This window comes from Grammomys surdaster, unplaced genomic scaffold, assembly GCF_004785775.1.
Source record: "Grammomys surdaster isolate TR1022 unplaced genomic scaffold, NIH_TR_1.0 147, whole genome shotgun sequence".
Classification (NCBI taxonomy): Eukaryota; Metazoa; Chordata; class Mammalia; order Rodentia; family Muridae; genus Grammomys; species Grammomys surdaster.
In genome coordinates this window covers 3,492,466-3,513,693 of record NW_021604605.1, presented here as the reverse complement: position 1 = coordinate 3,513,693, position 21,228 = coordinate 3,492,466, and positions in this window count along the sequence as shown.

Below are 21,228 nucleotides of genomic sequence, written 5' to 3'. Positions count from 1 at the left end.
CTTGAATTTCCCTACTGGGGCATTCAGACTTCATAGGACCACCTATGCCCTTTTAATTGGGTTACTTGAGACCTTTAGTAGTGGGAGTTAATAACAAGCACTGTTTAGTAAACTCCTTTATTTTGTTGCTGTGCGTCCCCTTTGATGAATTGTTCTGGGACTATCTATTCTTTGTGTCTTCTTGTATATACTTAGTCTTCTTTCAGAAATTTTATATTCAGAATTTTTAGAAAATTTCCTTCTATTGCTTTCTGCAGAGCTAGATTGGTAGAGAAAATTCTTTATATGTGTTTCTTTTTTTAATCATGACAGGGTTTTTCTCTATCAATTGTGATTAATAGTTTTGCTAGGTATAATAATATGGGCTGACATCTGTGGTTTCTTAGATCTTGTAGAACATATGACCTCGCTTTCCTGGCATTCTGTGTCTCATAGGCTATTCTAGTTGACCTGCTTTTATATATGACTTGGTATATTTCATTTTCTGTTTTTAATATCCTTTCTATTTTTGGTACATTTAACATTTTGGTTATTATATGTCATAGGGACTTTTTGTGCCCAATTTTCTTTATTTTTTTATTAGCTTATGAATATGTGATATTCCAAGCTTCAACCACTTGTGGAGATATGTCTCTATCTCTATCTATCTCTATCTCAATATAGATGTAGATGTTGATGTAGATGTAGATATACTACCAGGTACAATTTGCACATTTAAAATTGTGGAGTCAGTTAAAAAAACATTGCCTATTACCAAAATGGAATGAAATTAGAAATCCATATGAATATTGAATTCAGTATATTTTCAGTATACTATCTTTTTCTAGATCACACTTTTCAAAATGAAAGCTGTCCATTTCATCTGAGTTACAGAGTTCCATGTTTATATCGCTCAATTTTACTTTGTTTAGGATTTCTATGTTATTGCAAAGGAGGAGGATATAAGGAAGTTTGATTCTCTTAAGAGTAGCCTTCTATATCTAGGAGCTGATCTCTGAGTGTTGAAGGTAGCATTTGTTTTTCTCTACTTGACCTTCTCAGTATATAACTTTTACAATTCTGAAAAGCTCAATCAAGTGAGTTTAAGAGAGAGTATACCATGGAGTACTATGCCTAGAGTAGAGACTATTTGAATGGGAGAAAATGAATCATCTATTGTAATGCTCAGAACAAAACTCTTGCAATATGGAAATTAACACGAGGGACAAAACTTTTTGCCTCCTACTTCCAGAGTAAAACTGTGACCAATGATGGGAATTACGTGTTGATGGAGGAAGCCAACTTCTTAACTTCAAAATTAATGAAATAGATTTTCCACCACAATGAATTGGTAGTAGTTGGGCTATCAATATGTCAAGAATCCAACTCTGCAAAAGCCGTTGTTCATACCTGGCTTTAGATTATTTCCTTCATTAGATGTCTTTATTTGCTTTGAGTTCTTGGGGAAATTTCCAGATACTATAAATGCTTTAAAAATATTTTGCAAAAGTTTAATGGTTCTTTTTACTGAAAAGCATGTTACCTATATTCACCATTACTATTCTAAAAGTCTACCCAACATCAGATGTTGTTCTTATAAATATATTCACTTGATGCAGAAGTATTTATTAAATAAAATGACTTTCCAAAATACTGCAGAGACTTCTTACTATAAACAAGATGACCCTGTATTTGTTAGTTTGAGTGTGGATTTTAAATTTTGTTCCATTAATTAACATTCTTATCCTTTTGCCAATTAAACATGCTCTTAATTGTTATCTCTTTATAATAGGAATTTTTACTCTAGTAGCAAATCCCTCTTGATTGCTCTTGATCTAAAAAATACTGAAAAAAACCATTTTTATATAATTTTGTAAATTCTGAGATCACCTACTAATTCTCTAAGTATTTCCTGATATCTTTATTTGGATTTGGCTAATTATCTACTAATCAGGGCAGATTTGCCAGCTTTTTGAGAATTTACTTTTGTTAATTGTCCATCTGGTCATTTTATTTTTCTAAAATAATCTAATTTTTAATGTAAAATCATTCATAAGTTTTAGGTTATTTATTTTAGATATTTATTTTTATGCAGAATAATTAGTGAAGGTATTTATATAAGCCAGAGTTCTTACAATATATATATGGAATGAAATTAGAAATCCATGTGAAAATTAAATTCAGTATATTTTCAGTATACTTGTCTTTTTGTGGAGCACACTCTTCAAAATGAAACCTATCCATTTCATCTGAGTTATAGATTGCCATGTTTCTTTGGCTCAATTTTACTTTGTTTAGAATTTCTGTGCTATTGCAAAGGAGGAGAATATAAGAAAGTTTGCTTCTCTTAAGAGTAGACTTCTGCATGCTGACCTCTAGTTGAACCAGCACCATTTGATGAAAACGCTGTTCTTTTTCCACTGGACGTTTTTAGCTCCTTTGTAAAAGATCAAGTGACCGTAGGTGTGTGGGTTCAGTGCTGGTTCAACTGTAGGTCAGCATGTAGAAGAATGCAAATGGACCCATTCTTATCTCCTGGTATAAAGCTCAAGTCTAAGTGGATAAAGGATCTTCACATAGAACAGATACACAGAAACTAATAGAAGCGAAGGTGTGGAAGACCCTCGAATACCTAGGCACAAGGGAAAAGTTCCTGAGCAGAACATCTATTGCTTATGTTCTAAGAGCAAGAATTGACAAGTGGGACCTCAAAAAATTGCAAAGTTTCTGTAAGGCAAAGGACATTGTCAATAGGACAAAACGGCAACCAACAGATTGGGAAAAGATCTTTTCCAATCCTATATCCAATGGAGGGCTAATATCCAATATATACAAAGAACTCAAGAAACTAGACTCCAGACAGCTAGATAACCCTATTAAAAATGGGATACAGAGTTAAACAAAGAATTCTCAACTGAAGAAACTCAAATGGCCCAGAAGCACCTAAACAAATGTTCAACATCCTTAGTCATCAGGGAAATGCAAATTAAAACAACCCTGAGATTCTACCTCACACCAGTCAGAATGGCTAATATCAAAAACTCAGGTGATAGTAGATGCTGGTGAGGATGTGGAGAAAGAGGAACACTCCTCCATTGTTGGTGGGATTGCAAGATGGTGCAACCACTCTGGAAATCAGTCTGGCCATTCCTCAGAAAATTGGACATAGCATTACCTGAGGACCCAGCTCTACGACTCCTGGGCATATACCCAGAAGATGCTCCAACATGTAACAAGGACACATGCTCCATTATGTTTATAGCAGTGTTATTTATAACAGCCAGAAGCTGGAAAGAACCCAAATGTCCTTCAACAGAGGAATGGATACAAAATATGTGGTACATTTACACAATGGAGAATTACTCAGCTATTTAAAACAATGAATTTGAGAAATTCTTAGGTAAATGGATGGAACTAGATATCATCCTGAGTGAGGTAACCCAATCACAAAAGAAGACACATGATATTCATTCACTGATATTTGGATATTAGCCCAGAAGCTTGAAATACCCAAGATTCAACTCACAGACCACATGAAGCTCATGAAGAAGGAAGACCAAGTGTGGGTGCTTTGGTCTTTCTTAGAAAGAGTAACAAAATACTCAAGGGAGCAAATATGGAGACAAAGTGTGGGACAGAAACTGAAGGAGGGACCATCTGGAGACCATTCCACCTGGGTATCCATCCCATGTGCAGCCACCTAAGGTAGACACTGATGTGGAAGTCAGGAAGTGCATGCTGACAGGAGCCTGATATAGCTGTCTCCTTAGAAGTCTGCAAGAGCCTGACATATGCAGAGGCAGATGCTCATAGCTAACCATTGATCTGATCATGGTGTTCCCAATAGAGGAGTTATGGCCCCATGAGACGAGCAATAATACCAACCAACCAGAGCTCCCAGAGTCTAAACCACCAGCCTGGGAGCACATAAGGAGGGACCCATGGTTCCAGTTGTATATGTAGGGGAGGATAGCATTGTTGGGCTTAGGTGAGAGAGGAGATCCTTGGTCCCATGAAGGCGGGATGCTGAGTGTGGGGGAATTCAAGGGTGGGGAGATGAGAGTGGGGGAGTAGGTGGTGGCACATCCTCATAGAAGCAGGAGGAGGGAGTATGGGATAGGGGGGTTCCTGGGCAGGCAGGGGAGAGAAATGGGGTTTGGGGATAGCATTTGAAATGTAAATAAAATATCCAATAACCCCCCCCAAAAGAGTAGCCTAGGATCTGATCTGTGAGTGTTGAAGGTAGCACACTTTTTTCTCTGCTTGACCTTATATATGTATTTGCATGCTTCTACCTATTCATATCCATGGTTATAAATAATTTGTATATGTGAATATGAAAGACTAGGCAAATCTGAAACAATAGGAACAATGTAGCAAGTGTACTGAAAATCTTGAACATAAGTTAATGATAATGCCCACAGGTAAAGTAAATTCTTCAGGCAAAATAGTTCTCTCAACTGACTCATCTAAGTATATACGTACAATATAGAGATGCTTTTCTTTTCTTATGGTTACTTTATTATAGATACTAATCATATCTGAGAGATACATCCATGGCCACACTCAGATTAGTATTAAAACTTGATGAGTATACTTAGCTAAGTATATATATATATATATATATATATATATATATATATATATTTGACTTTTTTTAGTTTAAATTTTTAAATTTTTTAAATTTTTGTTTCTGAGATAAAATTGATTTTTGCATTTTTGACTTTTTAAATTCAGTTCCAGTATTTGTTTGGCATAAATTTCTTGAATCATTAGGTATACAATCTTCTTGTCTGAAAATAATACAAACTAATTCAACTTTTATAGTGCTTATGTCTTTAATTTGTTTTAATTTTTACACTGTTTGGACCAGCAGTATACATTTCTTTTGAAAATGTTGTTTGAGCTAAACTTTTAAAAATCTAGTCATGGTGAAATGTCATGGTCATTGGTTGATTGTGACGTGATTTACTACATTTTTTTGTAATTTGTTTTCTTAGCATGAGTAAGTTCTTTTCCATTTATAGCTCACTAAAAGGTTTTATTATGAAGTTTTGAAATTTTCCAAATGGCATTTCTAATTCTATTGAAATGCTCATATGAATGTTCTCATTTTAACTTTGTTCGCATTGAATGATTTTTGAATGATAAACCACCCATGAATGCTAGGAACAAATATCATCTAATTGTGATATGTTCTATTTTTATTTCTATTTAAAATGATACTTCATTTCTTTTTGTACTTGTGTCCACATGAAATATTGTCCATAATTCTTCTCTTCTGAATTATCCTTGCCAGATTTGGAGTCAAAGCTATGATGCGTTCTTCAATAAATGAGACATCTTTATTTTTAAAAATTTCATATATTATTTTATTATTTTTTCTTCAATGCTTATTCACAATTCTTCTTATGAAAGTCCTAAATTAAATCTCTTTTTATATATTTGACTATTCAAGTTCTTATATATTCTTTCCTAGTTACAGGTTAAATTTTGTTTTCTTCCTAAATTCTTGGACTGCACAAACAAGTTATTGATTTTCAGTCTTAGTCCTAATATGAGAATTCACAATTATGAATTGCCTCTTAATATCTATTGGAGATATTCAGTAGAATTTCCCCAGATTCATTATATTCTACTTTGATATATTTTTATTTGTATTTGTGATTTCTTCTCTTCCTCTATTCAATGGTCATTTAGTAGCATATCCTACTAATTACATAACATGAGACAATTTATAAAAATAACTAATTTAATTAACTAATGTATGTGTGTGTGTGTGTGTTTAAGTCAGATGACAACTAAACTTTTGAGAGACCAGCTCATTCTTTCTATCATGGGAGTTTTGAGGCTTGAACACAGAATATCAGGCTTGGGAATAGGTATCTTTAGCTGCTAAGCCATCTTAGTGGTCTGAAATTTAAATTTTTCTATCAATTATTTTTTAAAATTATTTTTAATTAATCATTTTATTTACATTCCAGATGTGTCCCTCCCAGTCCCCCCTCCCAAAGTTCTTCATCCCATTCACTTTCCCCTGTGCCCCTGAAAGGGTGCTGTTCCTCTCTTCTCCCCTGGTATCCCCCTTCCCTGGGGCCTAAACTCTCTACAGAATTAGGCACATCTTCTTCAACTGAGGCCAGACAAGGCAGTCCTCTGCTACACATGTGCCAGAGGCCTTGGACCAGCTAATATATGCTCTTTTGGTTGGTGGCTTTGTCTCTGGGAGTTCCTAGGAGTTAGGTTAGATGAGACTGTTGGTCATCTTATAGGGTTGCCATTCCCTTCAGCTCCTTCAATCCTTCCTCTAACTCTCCCATAGGGGTCCTCGACCTCAGTTTAATGGTTGGTTGTCATTAGGTTACCTCACACAGGATGATATTTTCTAGTTCCATTCATTTACCTAAAAATTTCTCAAATTCATTGTTTTTAATAGCTGAGTAATACTCCATTGTGTAAATATACCACATTTTTTGAATCCATTCCTCTGTTGAAGGACATCTGGGTTCTTTCCAGCTTCTGGCTATTATAAATAAGGCTGCTATGAACATAGTGGAGCATATGTCCTTGTTATATGTTGGAGCATCTTCTGGGTATATGCCCAGGAGTAGTAGAGCTGGGTCCTCAGGTAATGCTATGCCCAATTTTCTGAGGAACCGCCAGACTGATTTTCAAAGTGGTTGCACCATCTTGCACTCCCACCAACAATGGAGGAGTGTTCCTCTTTCTCCACATCCTCACCAGCATCTGCTATCACCTGAGTTTTTGATATTAGCCATTCTGACTGGTGTGAGGTGGAATCTCAAGGTTGTTTTGATTTGCATTTCCCTGATGACTAAGAATGTTGAACATTTGTTTAGGTGCTTCTGGGCCATTCGAGCTTCCTCAGTTGAGAATTCTTTGTTAAGCTCTATACTCCATTTTTAATAGGGTTATTTGGTTGTCTGGAGTCTAATTTCTTGAGTTCTTTGTATATATTGGATATTAGCCCTCCATTGGATATAGGATTGGTAAAGATCTTTTCCCAATCTGTTGGTTGCCGTTTTGTCCTATTGACAGTGTCCTTTGCCTTACAGAAACTTTGAAGAACACACATGATATTCACTCACTGATAATTGAATATTAGCCTAGAAGCTCACAATACCCAAGATTCAACTCACAGACCACATGAAGCTCATGAAGAAGGAAGACGAAGTGTGGGTGCTTTGTTCCTTCTTAGAAGGAGTAATAAAATACTCAAGGGAGCAAATATGGAGACAAAATATGGGACAGAAACTGAAGGAGGGGCCATCTGGAGACCATTCTACCTGGGTATCCATCCCTTGTGCAGTCACCAAAGATAGACACTGATGTGGATGTCAGGAAGTACATGCTGACAGGAGCCCAACATAGCTGTCTCCTTAGAGATCTACCAGAGTCTGACATATTAAGAGGCAGATGCTCACAGCTAACCATTGAACTGATCAAGGGGTTCCCAATGGAGGAGTTAGAGAGAAGGAGTTGAAGGAGCTGAAAGATTTTGCAACTCTATGAGGAGAGCAACAACACCAACCAACCAGAACTCCCAAGGGTCTAAACCACCAGTCTGGGAACACATAGGGAGGTTCCAATGGCTCCAGCTGTATATGTAGGGGAGGATAGCCTTGTTGGGCATAGGTGGGAGAGGAGATCCTTGGTCCCATGAAGGCTGGATGCTGAGTGTAGGGGAATTCAAGGGTGGGGAGGTGGGAATGGGGGAGTAGGTGGGGGCACATCCTCATAGAAGCAGGAGGAGGGAGTATGGGATAGGGGGTTCCTGGGCAGGGAGGGTGGTATGTGGTAAGGGGATAGCATCTGAAATGTAAATAAAATATCCAATAAAATTTTTTAAAAAAAAGTTTGGTTGTGAGTATCTGCATTTGTCTCAGTCAGCTGCTGGTAAAGCCTCTTAGAGGACAGCCATGCTAGGCTCCTGTCTGTAAGCACATCAGAGCATCAGTAGTATAGTATAAGTAATATAAGGCTTTGGTGCCCACCCATGAGATAGATTCCAAGTTGGGTCAGTCACTGGTCAGCCTTTCCTTCAGTCTCTGCTCCATTTTATCCTTGTATTTCCTTTAGACACAAAAAGTTAAGGGTTAGAAATTTTGATAATAGGTTGGTAACTCCACCCCTCCACTTGGGACCCAGTCTGTCTATGGAAGTAGCCTCTTCAGGTTCCCTCTCCCCACTGTTGGGCATTTCTTCTAAGGTCACCTCCATTGAGTCTTGGGAATTTCTCACATTTCAAGTCTCTTGGACTATTTACCTGGTCAGCTGGACTTCTCTCCTGTTTTCTCCTGGTCCTGGTCCTGTCCCCCCTTTGCCCTCCCCTCCCCTCTCCTACCAAGGTTTCTGTTTCTTCTTCCTTTCATGATTATTTTGTTCTCTCTTCTAAGTAGGAATGAAAGATCCTCTCTTGGATCTTCTTAAATGGCTGAGAAGCACTTGAAGACATATTCAACTTCCTTAGTCACCAGGGGAATGTAAATCACTTGAGATTCTACCTTACACCATACAGAATGGCTAAGATCAAAACCCAAGTGACAGCACATGCTGGCTAGGATGTGGAGAAAGAGGAACATTCTCCATTGCTGGTGGGATTGTAAGCTGGTAAACCACTCTGGAAATCTATCTGGAGGTTCCTTAGAAAATTGTGAATAGTTCTACCTGAAGACCCAGCTATACCACTCCTGGGTGTATACCCAAAGATACACCATCATACCTCAAGGACAGGTACTCTACTATGTTCACAGCAGCCTTATTCATAAAATCCAGAAGCTGGAAACAACCTAGATGTCCCTCAAGTGAAGAACCAATGTAGAAAATGTGGTTCATTTACACATTGCTATTCAGCTATTAAAAATGAGGACATGGTGAATTTTGAAGTAAAATGAGTAGAACTAGAAAATATCATCCTGAGAAAGGTAACCCAGACCCAAAAGGACATTCATGGTATATACTCACTGATAAGTGGGTATTAGCCAAAGAGTACAGATTACCCATGATACAACCAACAGAACATAAGAAGTTTTATCAATTTTTATTGGTTATTTTACTTATTTAGATTTCAGATGTTATCCCCTTCCCCCATTACCCCCACCTATTATTGGTTTCTAGGTTACTTTCATAGAGTCAAGAACATGTTCAGAATGATTTCAATCTTCATGTACTTTTTGAGGATTTGTTTCCAAACACGTGGTCAATTTTATTGAATGATCCCATTCATGTTATAACAAAATTAATTTTGCCTGTGTTGTATATAACAACTTTTGCATTGTCATTCTGTCGTGTTGTTTTTCTATGTTGGCCAGACCTTATTTGCCATAATTCTCATTCTTCATCCCTCTGCTCTCATCCATTTTTACTCTAATGTTTTTAGTGGGAGATCATCTGTCTTACCAGGAATCAGAAGTACTGTTTGTCTCTGGAATCAAATTCCATATATAGGTCATCAGAATGAAATATATATCCAGCTCACAATATTTTCTTGATCTTGGGCTTTTATTTCTTACTGTCCAATAAACATCTACGCATCTCTGACACTTTACATTGAGTCAATAACTTTGCATTGCACACAAACTCCTTGCCTAACAATCTTCTCATTATAATGTCCAAATGGTTTCACTTAAGTTGTTCATAGAGAAAGCATGACATTATAACCATTAAACTTAATTATTTTCATTGAAAATATTTTTTTTCTTGAGTAGTCCAGGACAGGTTGTAAGATCTGTCATGACTGGAATTATGGCCAGTCATGACCTGCCTTAAGAGTGTTTTGGATTGAACTCGGGCTCTTTGGAAGAGCAGCTAGTAGCCTCCAGACTTCATTTTCTATAATTTATGCACAAAGTCACTAAGTCCTTAGAGTCTACCTTTTGACATCTATTTGATCTATCTCTTCCTTAGCTTTATGGATACTATTCCACTATATGCCATTTGAACTCTTTAAGGAGCTTTTCCTTGGCTTTGCTACCTTAAATCTCTCTCTAATTTGTTTTCTATGCAACTCTTGTAGTTACATTTCTCCTCTGCTTGACATCCTTAAAATGCTTCATATTCCTTTTAAGATACATTTCAAACATCCCTGTTTCACAATTTTTGGGAGCCAAGTCCTAGCAAAAAGTGGCTATCATCTTTGCTGACATCTTGGGGTATATACCCTGACAAGAGACTTATTTTTCAACAGCTCACAACAGCTGAGCACACTCTGATAAACATCTTGTTTTTCTCACATATCTTGTTTTGTTGTTTAGTGCCCCAGCTGCAAGGCGTACGTGGTAAAGTGTCTTCAGCTGCATTCCCCTGCTTGTGCCCCCACAATTGCCTTTCAATAAAGGGGGGGACTTGATCAGATTCTCTGTCTTGTCTCCATTCTTCATGTCTCTTGCCCCTCCATCCCCACTCTCCCTCTGTTGCTAGATCCTGTTGACTGACCCACACAGGACGGGGCACCTGGCACCCAAATTGGGGCAGCACGGACTAGCTTTATGGAGCAAGGCAGTCTCAAGAATGCCAGATAATCTATTTTGTTATTACAAATTAATGTCTTTTAAAAAATTTCTATAGCACTATTATTACCACTGATTATTTTTCCCTTGATAGAATGAAAATCTTTTGAGTTGAGCTACTTGTCTTTCTTGCAAGAAAACAGCATTCTTTGGTAAAGGGCATTCCTCAACATTGCTAAAGAGATCTTTTTTAATGTCTCCTTACAGCCAGGGGTGTGTTGAAGGTAGTGGGTGGGGTGTTAGCCACACCTTTTATCCCAGCATTCCAAAGGTGAGGGCAAGTAGATCTCTGTAAGGTTGAGGGCTGTCAGGTCTGCATAGCTAGTTATAGGACATCCAGAGCTACACATGAGACCTGTTCTCAAAGAAAACAAAACAAACAAAATCCTAAAAATGTTCATTTATACATTTTTGGTACTTAAAAAGTGGTGGCATCATTTCTGAATTGGGGGGGAAGGGGGAAGAAGAGGAATTTAGTCTTTGGTAGGTAGTGGGAGGGGCTTCTACGAGTAGGGAAGTCTCCTCAGTACTTTCCTCGTGATAGAAAAGAACCCCATAAAGGGGAAAGTCTCTACCCATTGGCCTATCTCACCATTCTTCACATAGGATTTTTCAGATCTCATATATTTTGAAGTGGAAGATAAGCAAGTCTGATTAAGATTACTAGTTTTGCTTGTACTGCAGTCTCTGGTGAACAGAATCGGCCACAGCCATTTTTTTTTTTTTTTTTGTCTTCTAAAGACTTATTGAACTCCCCCTTTCCAAGGTTCGGCGCTAGTGATGATGATATTTTTCACTCAGTACCTTCATCTTTTGCTACTTTACTGGTATTTCTCCCTGGAGATAGAGAAGTGTAATTTTTTTTTCTTATGGAATCTGAATACCGCTGAGTTGTGGAATGTCACGTTTTGGATGGTAGAATTGTGTTGCTGGAATTATTAACTTTGAAAGACTTGCTGACGGAAAAATCCTATAAGTTTGTTCAACAAGAAGCAAGTGAACTTTTGGTGTATTTGAGAGTGCTGTGAACCAGGTAAGAAAGCGAAGAGCTACCTCCAGCCAAGGATGCGATGGAAACCTTCTACATCATAAGGACCTATTCCTGTGGTTTAGCTCGGGGAGGTATCAGTCTTGGGGAAGTTCTTCTGGGGATAGTTGTCTTCTTGGGCTCAGCCCCCATCTGTGTGAGTGTGTTTGTTCACAATAAACATCTTTCTATAGTCCAGTATCAAAAAGTGATTGAGAGCACGTGTATGATCATGATTTGGAATATGACTGAAGTGTTGGCCTGGTCTTTTTCTTACCATTTTTGAATATTTTTGTTTTTAACCCAGAGAAGAAATTTTAGGTTCTGGTACTATCCAGGTGTTCAAGTTCAGGAGATTTTCATTCATTGATGTAACCTCTCTTACTGAAACATTTTCCATTTTTACTAAAGGTTCTGGGATCCCTGGTATTTTGTTATTCTCCTGATCTTGCTTCTGTGCTGAAGAGATGGAGAGGGACCAATATTTTTCTCTTGATGCAGAAAATTGTTTTCTACGGGAAGGAGACCCTGCCCCCAACCCAGCTGGCTTAAAACATTCTTTAACCCTTTTTTATCTTTATCTTCACCTTGGCTTTTCAGAAATGCTGTTTTTTTCTTTTTTTATTATTTATTTTTTCTTTTATTGGATATTTTCTTTATTTACATTTCAAATGTTATTTGCTCTCCTGGGTTCTCCCCTCCATAAAACCCCTATCCCATCCCCCAATCCTGCCTCTATGAGGGTGCTCCTGCACCCACCAGACCATTCCTGTCTTCCCATTCTGGCATTCCCCTATACTGGGGCATCGGACCCCCTCAGGTCCAAGGGCCTCTCATCCCATTGATGTCCAGCAGGGCCATCCTCTGCCACATATGCGGCCAGAGCCATGGGTCCCTCCATGTGTAATCTTTGGTTGGTGGTCCAGTCCCCGGGGAACTCCAGGGGGGTCTGGCCAATTGACACTGTTGCTCCCCCAACGGGGCTTCAAACCCCCTCAGCTCTTTCAGTCCATTCTCCAACTCCTCCTTCTGGGACCCCATGCTCAGTTCAATGGTTGGCTGCAAGCATGTGCCTCTGTATTTGTCAGGCTCTGTCAGGGCCTCTCAGGAGACAGCTATATCAGGCTCCTATCAGCAAGCACTTCCAGTCTTCCGCAGTAGACTCCAGATTTGGTGACTGTATATGGGGTGGATCCCCAGGTAGGGCAGTCTCTGGATGGCCTTTCCTTCAGTCTCTGTTCCATACTTTGTCTCCATATTTCCTCCTGTGAGTATTTTGTACCCCCCTTCTAAGAAGCACTAAGAAGCACTCATTTTGGTCTTCTTTCTTCATGAGCTTCATGTGGACTCTGAGTTGCATCTTGGGTATTGCAAGATTCTAGGCTAATATCCAATTGTCAGTGAGTGAATACCATGTGTGTTCTTTTGTGATTGGGTTACCTCACTCAGGATGATATTTTCTAGTTCTATCCAGTTGCCTAAGAATTTCATGAATTCATTGTTTTTAACAGCTGAGTGGTACTCCATTGTGGAAATATACCACATTTTCTGTATCCATTCTTCTGTTGAAGGACATCTGGGTTCTTTCCAGATTCTGGCTATTATAAATAAGGCTGCTATGAACCTAGTGGAGCATGTTTCCTTATTACATGTTGGAGCATCTTCTGGTATATGCCCAGGAGTAGTATAACTGGGTCCTCAGGTAATGCTATGTCCAATTTTCTGAGAAACTGCAAGACTGATTTCCAGAGTGGTTGTATCAGCTTGCAATCCCACCAGCAATGTTCCTCTTTCTCCACATCCTCACCAGCATCTGCTATCACCTGAGTTTTTGATCTTAGCCATTCTGAGTGGTGTGAGGTGGAATCTCAGGGTTGTCCCTGATGACTAAGGATGCTGAACATTTCTTTAGGTGGTCTTCAGTCTTTAGGTCGAGTTTTGTCAGTTGAGAATTCTCTGTTTAGCTCTGTTCCCCATTTTTAATAGGGTTATTTGGTTCTCTATAGTCTAACTTCTTGAGTTTGTTGTATACATTGGATATTAGCCTTCTATTGGATGTAGGAATGGTAAAGATCTTTCCCAATCTGTTGTTTTCTTTTTCGTTCTATTGACAGTGTACTTTGACTTACAGAAACTTTTCTGCTATCTACTCCTCTTGGTTGTATTTGATTTTTTGTTGTTGTTCTTGAGCTTTCAGATGTGCTGTTTAGCTTCTAGTGTGTGCTGTCTCCAAATTTCTTTATAGAGGCACTCAGAACTATATGTTTTCCTCTTAGTATTGCTTTCATTGTGTCCCATAAGCTTGCGTATGTTGTGCCTTCATTTTAGGTATATTCTAAAAAGTGTAAATTAAAAGTTTTTTAATTTCTTTCTTTCTTTCCTCCCCAACCAAGTCATCATTGAGAGAGATTCCATGTGTATGTGGGCTTTCTGTTGTTTTGTTGTTATTGAAGATCAGCCTTATTCCGTGGTGATCTGACAGGATACAGAGCATTATTTCAATCTTCTTGTATTGACTGAGTCCTGTTTTTTTCCAATTATATGTTCAATTTTGTATAAGATTCCATGAGGTGCTGAGAAAAAGGTATTTTTTTTTGTTTCAGGGTAAAATGTTCTATAGATATCTATTAAATCCATTTGCTTTGTAACTTCTATTAGTTTACCTGTGTCTCTGCTTACTTTCCGATTCCCTGATCTGACCATTGGTGAGAGTAGGGTGTTGTAGTCTCTCACTATTATTGTGTGAAGTTCAGTGTGCGCTTTGAGCTGTAGTAACATTTATTTTACAAATGTGGGTGTCCTTGAATTTGGGGCATATATGTTCAGAATTAAAAGTTCATCTTGGTATATTTTTACTTTGATGAGTATGAAGTGATCTTCCCCATCTTTTTTGATATCTTTTGATTGAAAGTTGATTATATTCAATAATAAAATGGCTACTCCAGCTTGTTTCTTGTGACCATTTTGCTTAGAAAATTGTTTTCCAGGCTTTTACTCTGAGGTAGTGTCTGTTTTTGTCACTGAGGTATATTTCCTGTTTGCAGTAAAATGATGGGTCCTGTTTATGTACCCAAGCTGTTAGCCTATATCTTTTTATTGGGGGATTGAATCCATTGACGTTAAGAGATATTAAGGAATAGTTATTGTTGCTTCCTGTTATTTTTGTTGTTAGAGTTAGAATTATGTTTGTGTGGCTATCTTCTTTTGGGTTTTCTGTAAAAAGATTAATTTGTTGCTTTTTCTTTGGTGTAGTTTTTCCCCCTGTGTTGGAGTTTTCCATCTATTATCCTTTGTAGGGCTGAATTTGTAGAAAGATATTGTGTAATTTGATTTTGTTATGGAATATCTTGGTTTCTCCATCTATGTTAATTGAGAGTTTTGCTGGGTATTTGTGTTTTCTTAGGGTCTGTATGAAATCTGCTCATGTTCTTCTGGCTTTTAGAGTCTCTTTTGAGAAGTCTGGTGTAATTCTGATAGATCTGCCTTTATATGTTACTTGACTCTCCCTTACAGCTTTTTTTTTTCCCTTACAGCTTTTAATATTCTTTCTTTGTCCTGACATTTCTTGTTTTGATTATTATGTGACAGGAGGAATTTAATTTCTGGTCCAATCTATTTGGAGTTCTGTAGGCTTCTTGTGTGTTCATGGGTGTCTCTTTTTTTAGGTTAGGCTAGTTTTCTTCTATAATTTTGTTGAAGATGTTTACTGGTCCTTTAAGTTGGGAATCTTCACTGTATTCTATATCTATTATTCTTAGGTTTGGTCATCTCACTATGTCTTGGATTTCCTGGTTGTTTTGGGTTAGGAGCTTTTTGCAGTTTGCATTTTCTTTGACTGTTGTGTCAATGATTTCTATGGTATCTCCTACACCTGAGATTCTCTCTTCTATCTCTTGTATTCTGTTGGTGATACTTGCATCTATGTTTCCTGATCTCTTTTTTAGGTTTTCTATTTCCAGAGTTGTCTACCCTTTGTGATTTCTTTATTGTTTCTATTTCCATTTTTAGGTCCTGCCTGGTTCTATTCAATTTCTTTACCTGTTTGGTTGTGTTTTTCTGTGTTTCTTTAAGGGAGTTATTTTTGTCCTTTGTAAAGTCTTCTATCATCATCATGAGATGGGATTTTACATCAAAATCTTGCTATTCCACTGTGTTAGGGTCTCCAGGGCTTTCTGTGGTGGGAAAACTGGGATCTGATGATGCCAAGTAGCCTTGGTTTCTGTTGCTTATGTTCTTGATCTTGCCATCTGGTGTTAGCTGGCCTTGCTGTCTCTGACTGGAGCTTGTCTCTCCTGTGAGCCTGTGAGCCTGTGAGCTTGGGTTTTCTAATACTCCTGGGGCGCAAGCTTTCTCTGTGTAGGACTGGGGTGTGTAAAGCTGTAGCACAGAGTCAGCTCCTAGGAACAGATTCTCTGCCTATTTTCTAAATGAAGAGAAAGAAGATATGGCATTGGATAGGCAGGGAGTGAAGGGATGGAAGATCTGAGGTGAAACAGGAGAAGAGAAGCTATGATAATAATATATTTTATGAATTTTAAATTAAAAGTGATTTAGATAACATAAAAATGAGATAAACAGAAAACAGAACTGGGAGAGATAAGTGTTAGGAGAGATCCTGTGGTAGCAGGAAGGAAAGTAGGGTTTAGAAATAATTAAGACACATTGTATATGGGGCTAGTGATATGGCTCAGCAGTTATGAACATTACTACTCTTGCAGAGGACCTAGGTTTGGGTCCAAACACCCCTTGTATAGAGTATGTATATACAGTCAGGCATACACATAATCATATTAACTCAATCAATAAATACTTTTGAAAAGTTAAAAGTTAAAATAGACACATTATATATTTGTATGAGTAGTTCAAGGAAGAAATTCAAAGCATAAATGTGTCTCTTTTATTTTCTCAAAAGAACTTATGAGATGAGAGCCATACCATACCTAAGCTTTATGAATACATGGCTTGGGCTGAGTCCAGAGCATTTCTATCTAACTATCCCTGAGTCTAGGAGTGGAAGCTTCTAGATTTGCTCTGCTTAGAAAGATTGCCTCTGAACTCCATGAACTGAACTGCTCAGAAATACACTGAACTGAACTGAACAGAGCACAGTTGAATACTTCCTTCTTCTTCTACTTCTTCTTCTTCTTCTTCTTCTTCTTCTTCTTCTTCTTCTTCTTCCTCCTCCTCCTCCTCCTCCTCTTCCTCCTCTTCTTCCCTCTCTCCATCCCCCTCCTCCTCCCCCCATCTCTGCTCTTTTAGCCTCTCCTTCCTGTCTGTTTTCATGAGAGTTAGGTGCATCCTATCTCTGACTTGCTATGTCAAACCTTTCTCTGATTTGTCACTTTTTCTGCCCCTCAACTAGACATAACTGTTTAGGATTAATGGTTTGTGCCAAAGGTGTGTCTGTAATTCAAGCCAGAGTGATCAAAGATGCGTACTAAGGGCCTGTCTCTATCCCAGTCACATGATTAAAGGTGGCATATCTGCTTTCCCTCTGGGTCATAACTTTGAATGTGATCTCCTGCTAGAGCAGCTATTTGCTTGATTCAAATTAATCTACAAAATTATTTAAAAATATATTTAGCATTTTGTTGTTGATAGTTTTCTGGTTGGGCTGAATCTAACATAAAGCATACTATTATGAATATTCTTATAATCATGTTTGGGTGAACGTAATACACATATTCCTACCACATGCATTCTTGGTGTGGAATTGCTGTATCATGTGCTTACATGCCCAGTTTTTCTGTATATCATTGAACAGCTTTCCAGAATGGTTGTATCAATTTCATAGAGTAAGAGTTGTTGTTTCTCTGCATTCTTCACAGTGTTTGGTGTTGCTAGATTTTTCAACTTCAGGCAATCTGAGGAGTGTTTCTTCCTTTGTTTGTACTTCTCATCTTTGTTATGGCCAATGAAGTTGTATATCATTTGTGTGCTTATTGAACATTTAGATATACTCTATTGTGAGGTGACTCTTGGCTTTCTATTTTTTTGGTTTAACTTTTTCTCATTGACCTATAGTGGGAATTCATATATATTATTCATTAATTCTTTAACATTTTCATATGATCATACACATCCCTATTACATTCTTCCACTGAAACCCTTCTCTAAAATATCACCTTCTATTTCCATGTCTTTTTTTACCCACTGAGTTTAATCAGGGTGTTTTGCATAATAATGAGTTGAGGTTTATTTACTAGAGCATGGAAAACAAACTGGTCGCTATACCACTGAAGAAAGTGACTTCCCTTCCCCTCAACAATAGAAGTTAGAGAGAAGACTGAAGGAAATGAAAGGATTTGCAGCCCCATGAAGAGAGCAACAATACCAACTAACCAGACCTCCCAGGGTCTAAACCACCAGCCTGGGAGCACATAGGGAGGGATCCATGGCTCCAGCTGCATATATAGGGGAGGAAAGCCTTGTAGGGCATAGGTGTGAAAGTCCTTGGTCCCATAAAGGCTAGATGACCCAGTGTGGGGAAATTCGAGAGCAGAGAGGTGGGAGTGGGTGGTTGTGTGGGGTCTCCTCCTCATAGAAGCAGGAGGAGGGGGGATGGGATAGGGGGTTTCTGGGGGGGGGAATGGAGAAAGGGGATAACATCTGAAATGTAAATAAAATATCCCATAAAAATTAATTTCAAAAAAATAACATTATCTGTCAAGTGCTCCTCTAGGGCAGTTGGATTCCCATCTTCCCCTCTCCTATCTTCCAGTATTTATATCAGTTCCTCTCCCCTTTCTATATTATTACTTAGGTCTTTGAATGGGAGATATAGATGTCACATATACAGCTAAACTGTCAGCACTTTGACTAGTTATGAATCCTCTGTATTAAACGACTCCTACTGAAAACAGAAACTTCTCTAACCAAAGTGGAGAATAGCACTAGTCTATGGATATAGCCATAAATATTCACAAGGTCATCTTAAAACATAGTTATTTAGCAAAATAATAGTAGTAGACTCCTTCTGAGAACCTAACATGACCTCCATAGACATGGGCTTTTGATCAGATTTATATGATCATGGATCAGGCCTCAAATCCAGTCAGGAAGTGTCTGGCTACTTTCTTGTTGGCACAAAATAAAAATCAAAAACAACTTAAAGGTGAAATGATTTATTTTGGCTTAGGGTTTTAGGGTGTCCCATTATGGCTGAGAAGTCAATTATCATTAGCTTGTATCAGCTGGCCATCTGACAGTCATAGTCAAGAAACAATAAATTATGAGTACTTATGTTCAGCTTATTCTTTCCCTTCTATCCAGTCTAGGATTTTAGTTGGTGTAGAATATTAGTCCAAGACTTATTTTATGTCCACAAATAAGTCTTCCCAATTCAATTAACCTAAGATAGACAATCCCTAACAGTTGTCTCCTGGGTGATTCTAGAGCCAGGCAAGTTGACTGTCAATATTAACTGATTAAATGTATTAACATTTGCCACCATAACAGTCATGCCACTATTGGACTAGTAGTTACATATTGCCTAGCAGATCAGCATTGTAACATGCAAAATCTGTATCTGGGTGAAAGCATTGGTGATTTTTCTCTCTCAGTGCTTTATAGAGCTTCTTATTGACTCTCTGTAAGCCAACAAGGAAGGTTTATTGCTTAGATTCAGTTTGATTTTTCTATGTCTTAGAACCAAATTGTGTGATGTCTTTACCAAATAGGATCTTTCTATTCAGTTCTGATTAGCAACCAAGAGCAATGGCCCTAGTCTATATTGTTTCAGGGGACTTTGTGGCTTCCCTGACCAATAACTCATAGTGCAACTATAGGCTCATGATACTTGTATTTAAATTTAAATAACCTATAATATTTGGGAATAGCATTACCTTTGCTATGCATGGTATTTCTTTGCATACTCCTTTCTTCTTAGTTGTATTTTTAATTAACTTGGAAAATAATAGGTTTAAATTTGCATTTCTCAAATGCCCCGAGGTCTGATTAAACCTTCTTTTTTCTTTCTTCTCCACATCTTTGTCCTCCGCATTCTTGCTTAATCCTTTATCCTTTTCAAGCCAAATAGTCCATCACTCAACTATCATTTAATTTGTGCATAACTTCATATATTCTTAATGTAATTGTTCTTTAGTATTTTTTTGATTTTCCTTATTTATAGATTGCTTTGTTCTTTCTTAATTATGTGAAAATAAATAAAAATGTTGGCCAAACTAAGTCAAATTTCATGATCTTTAAATGCAAAAGTGAAAGCAAACAATCATTAGCAAAACAAAATGTCAAGTTATGGAGGGAAATTTGATGATCTCTGACTACAAATCAAGTTGTTGTTAATTTATAAATAAGAAGTAAGTAAATCTCTGCTGAGTATGTATATGTACATCTTCTCAGGCATAGAAATCCTTAATTTTAACATAATCAACTTTATCAAAAGATTCTGGTTATCACATAAGAGTCTCCCTTTAGAATATCTTTTTCAGAGTCCAGAGTGGTAACCATTATACCATTGAACTCCTAGGCCACCTCTTGTTTCCAGGTGAAGTTTCCAGTGATGGAACTGGGTTGCCTTCAATTGAGGTGTTAGTGAAGTGTGTGTATATGTTTTGGGGGGGGCAGTCCCATTAAAATTCCCAAACAACACATGGTTTTGGTCAGACAAAGAGTTGTTCTCTGTAAATTGATAGTGGGGCCCCACTGCTGAAGACAACACCCATATAACTCACTGAACTTGGAGAAGCAGAGCTTCATGAGGCCTTCACCCCTATGTTCTATTCTCTGTTGTAGGAAAGTACTCTCCAGGCTACAAAGAAGAAACATGAACACCAACCCAACCACTAAACCTTTGACCCACAATAGGGCAATAGTGACACAGAACTTGTGGGAGTGTCCTAAGTCTGACTTCACTTAAGGCCCACTCCATCCCTAATACTGCTTGGGTAACCAAGAACTGGATACTAGATAATCCAGAGACCTAGGGTAAAACCAAACACTACTGATATAAAAAAAAACAAACAAACCAAGCATCAATAAACTGACTGTTAATGATACTCTGCTATACTCAGAGATCAGTGCTTTATCCAGAGGTTTTCTCCAGCAGGAGATGGAAATAGATGCACAGACCAACATTAGTTGGAGAGAGACAGAGTCTGAATGGGAGCTCTCCAGCAAATTCCTCTCCTCAGAGGTCAGAGAATCCAAAAGAAGAGGCAGAGGGGATGAAGGATAACAGGATAATAAAGCCTTCTGAATCCACTAAGCAAGGCACATATGAGCTCATAGAGACTGAAGAAACAAGCACAGAGCCTCCATGGGTCTACACCATGCCCTCTGCATATACAGCATGGGTTGGTTGGTTGTTTTTAATGGAACACCTGACTATGAGAATGAATGGGGTTGCTAACACTTTTGGCTGCTTTGGGGACTCTTTTCCTCTTGTTGGGCTGCCATGTTTAAATTCAATATGATTGTTTTAGCTTCATCTTAAATTGTATTTTATTTTTTTATGTTTGGTTGCTTTCCCTAAGAAGCCTGATTCTATTTACTGAGAGACAGAAAGGGAATGGATCTGGATAGGAGGGGAGGGGAGGAGGAACTGGGAAAAGTAGTAGGAGGGGAAACTATAATCAAAATATATTGTATGAGCAAGGAATCTACTTTCAATAAAAGGAAAAATTGAAAAAAAATCTATTGTCAACCACAAGGTTGTGATGAGTTTTATATTTT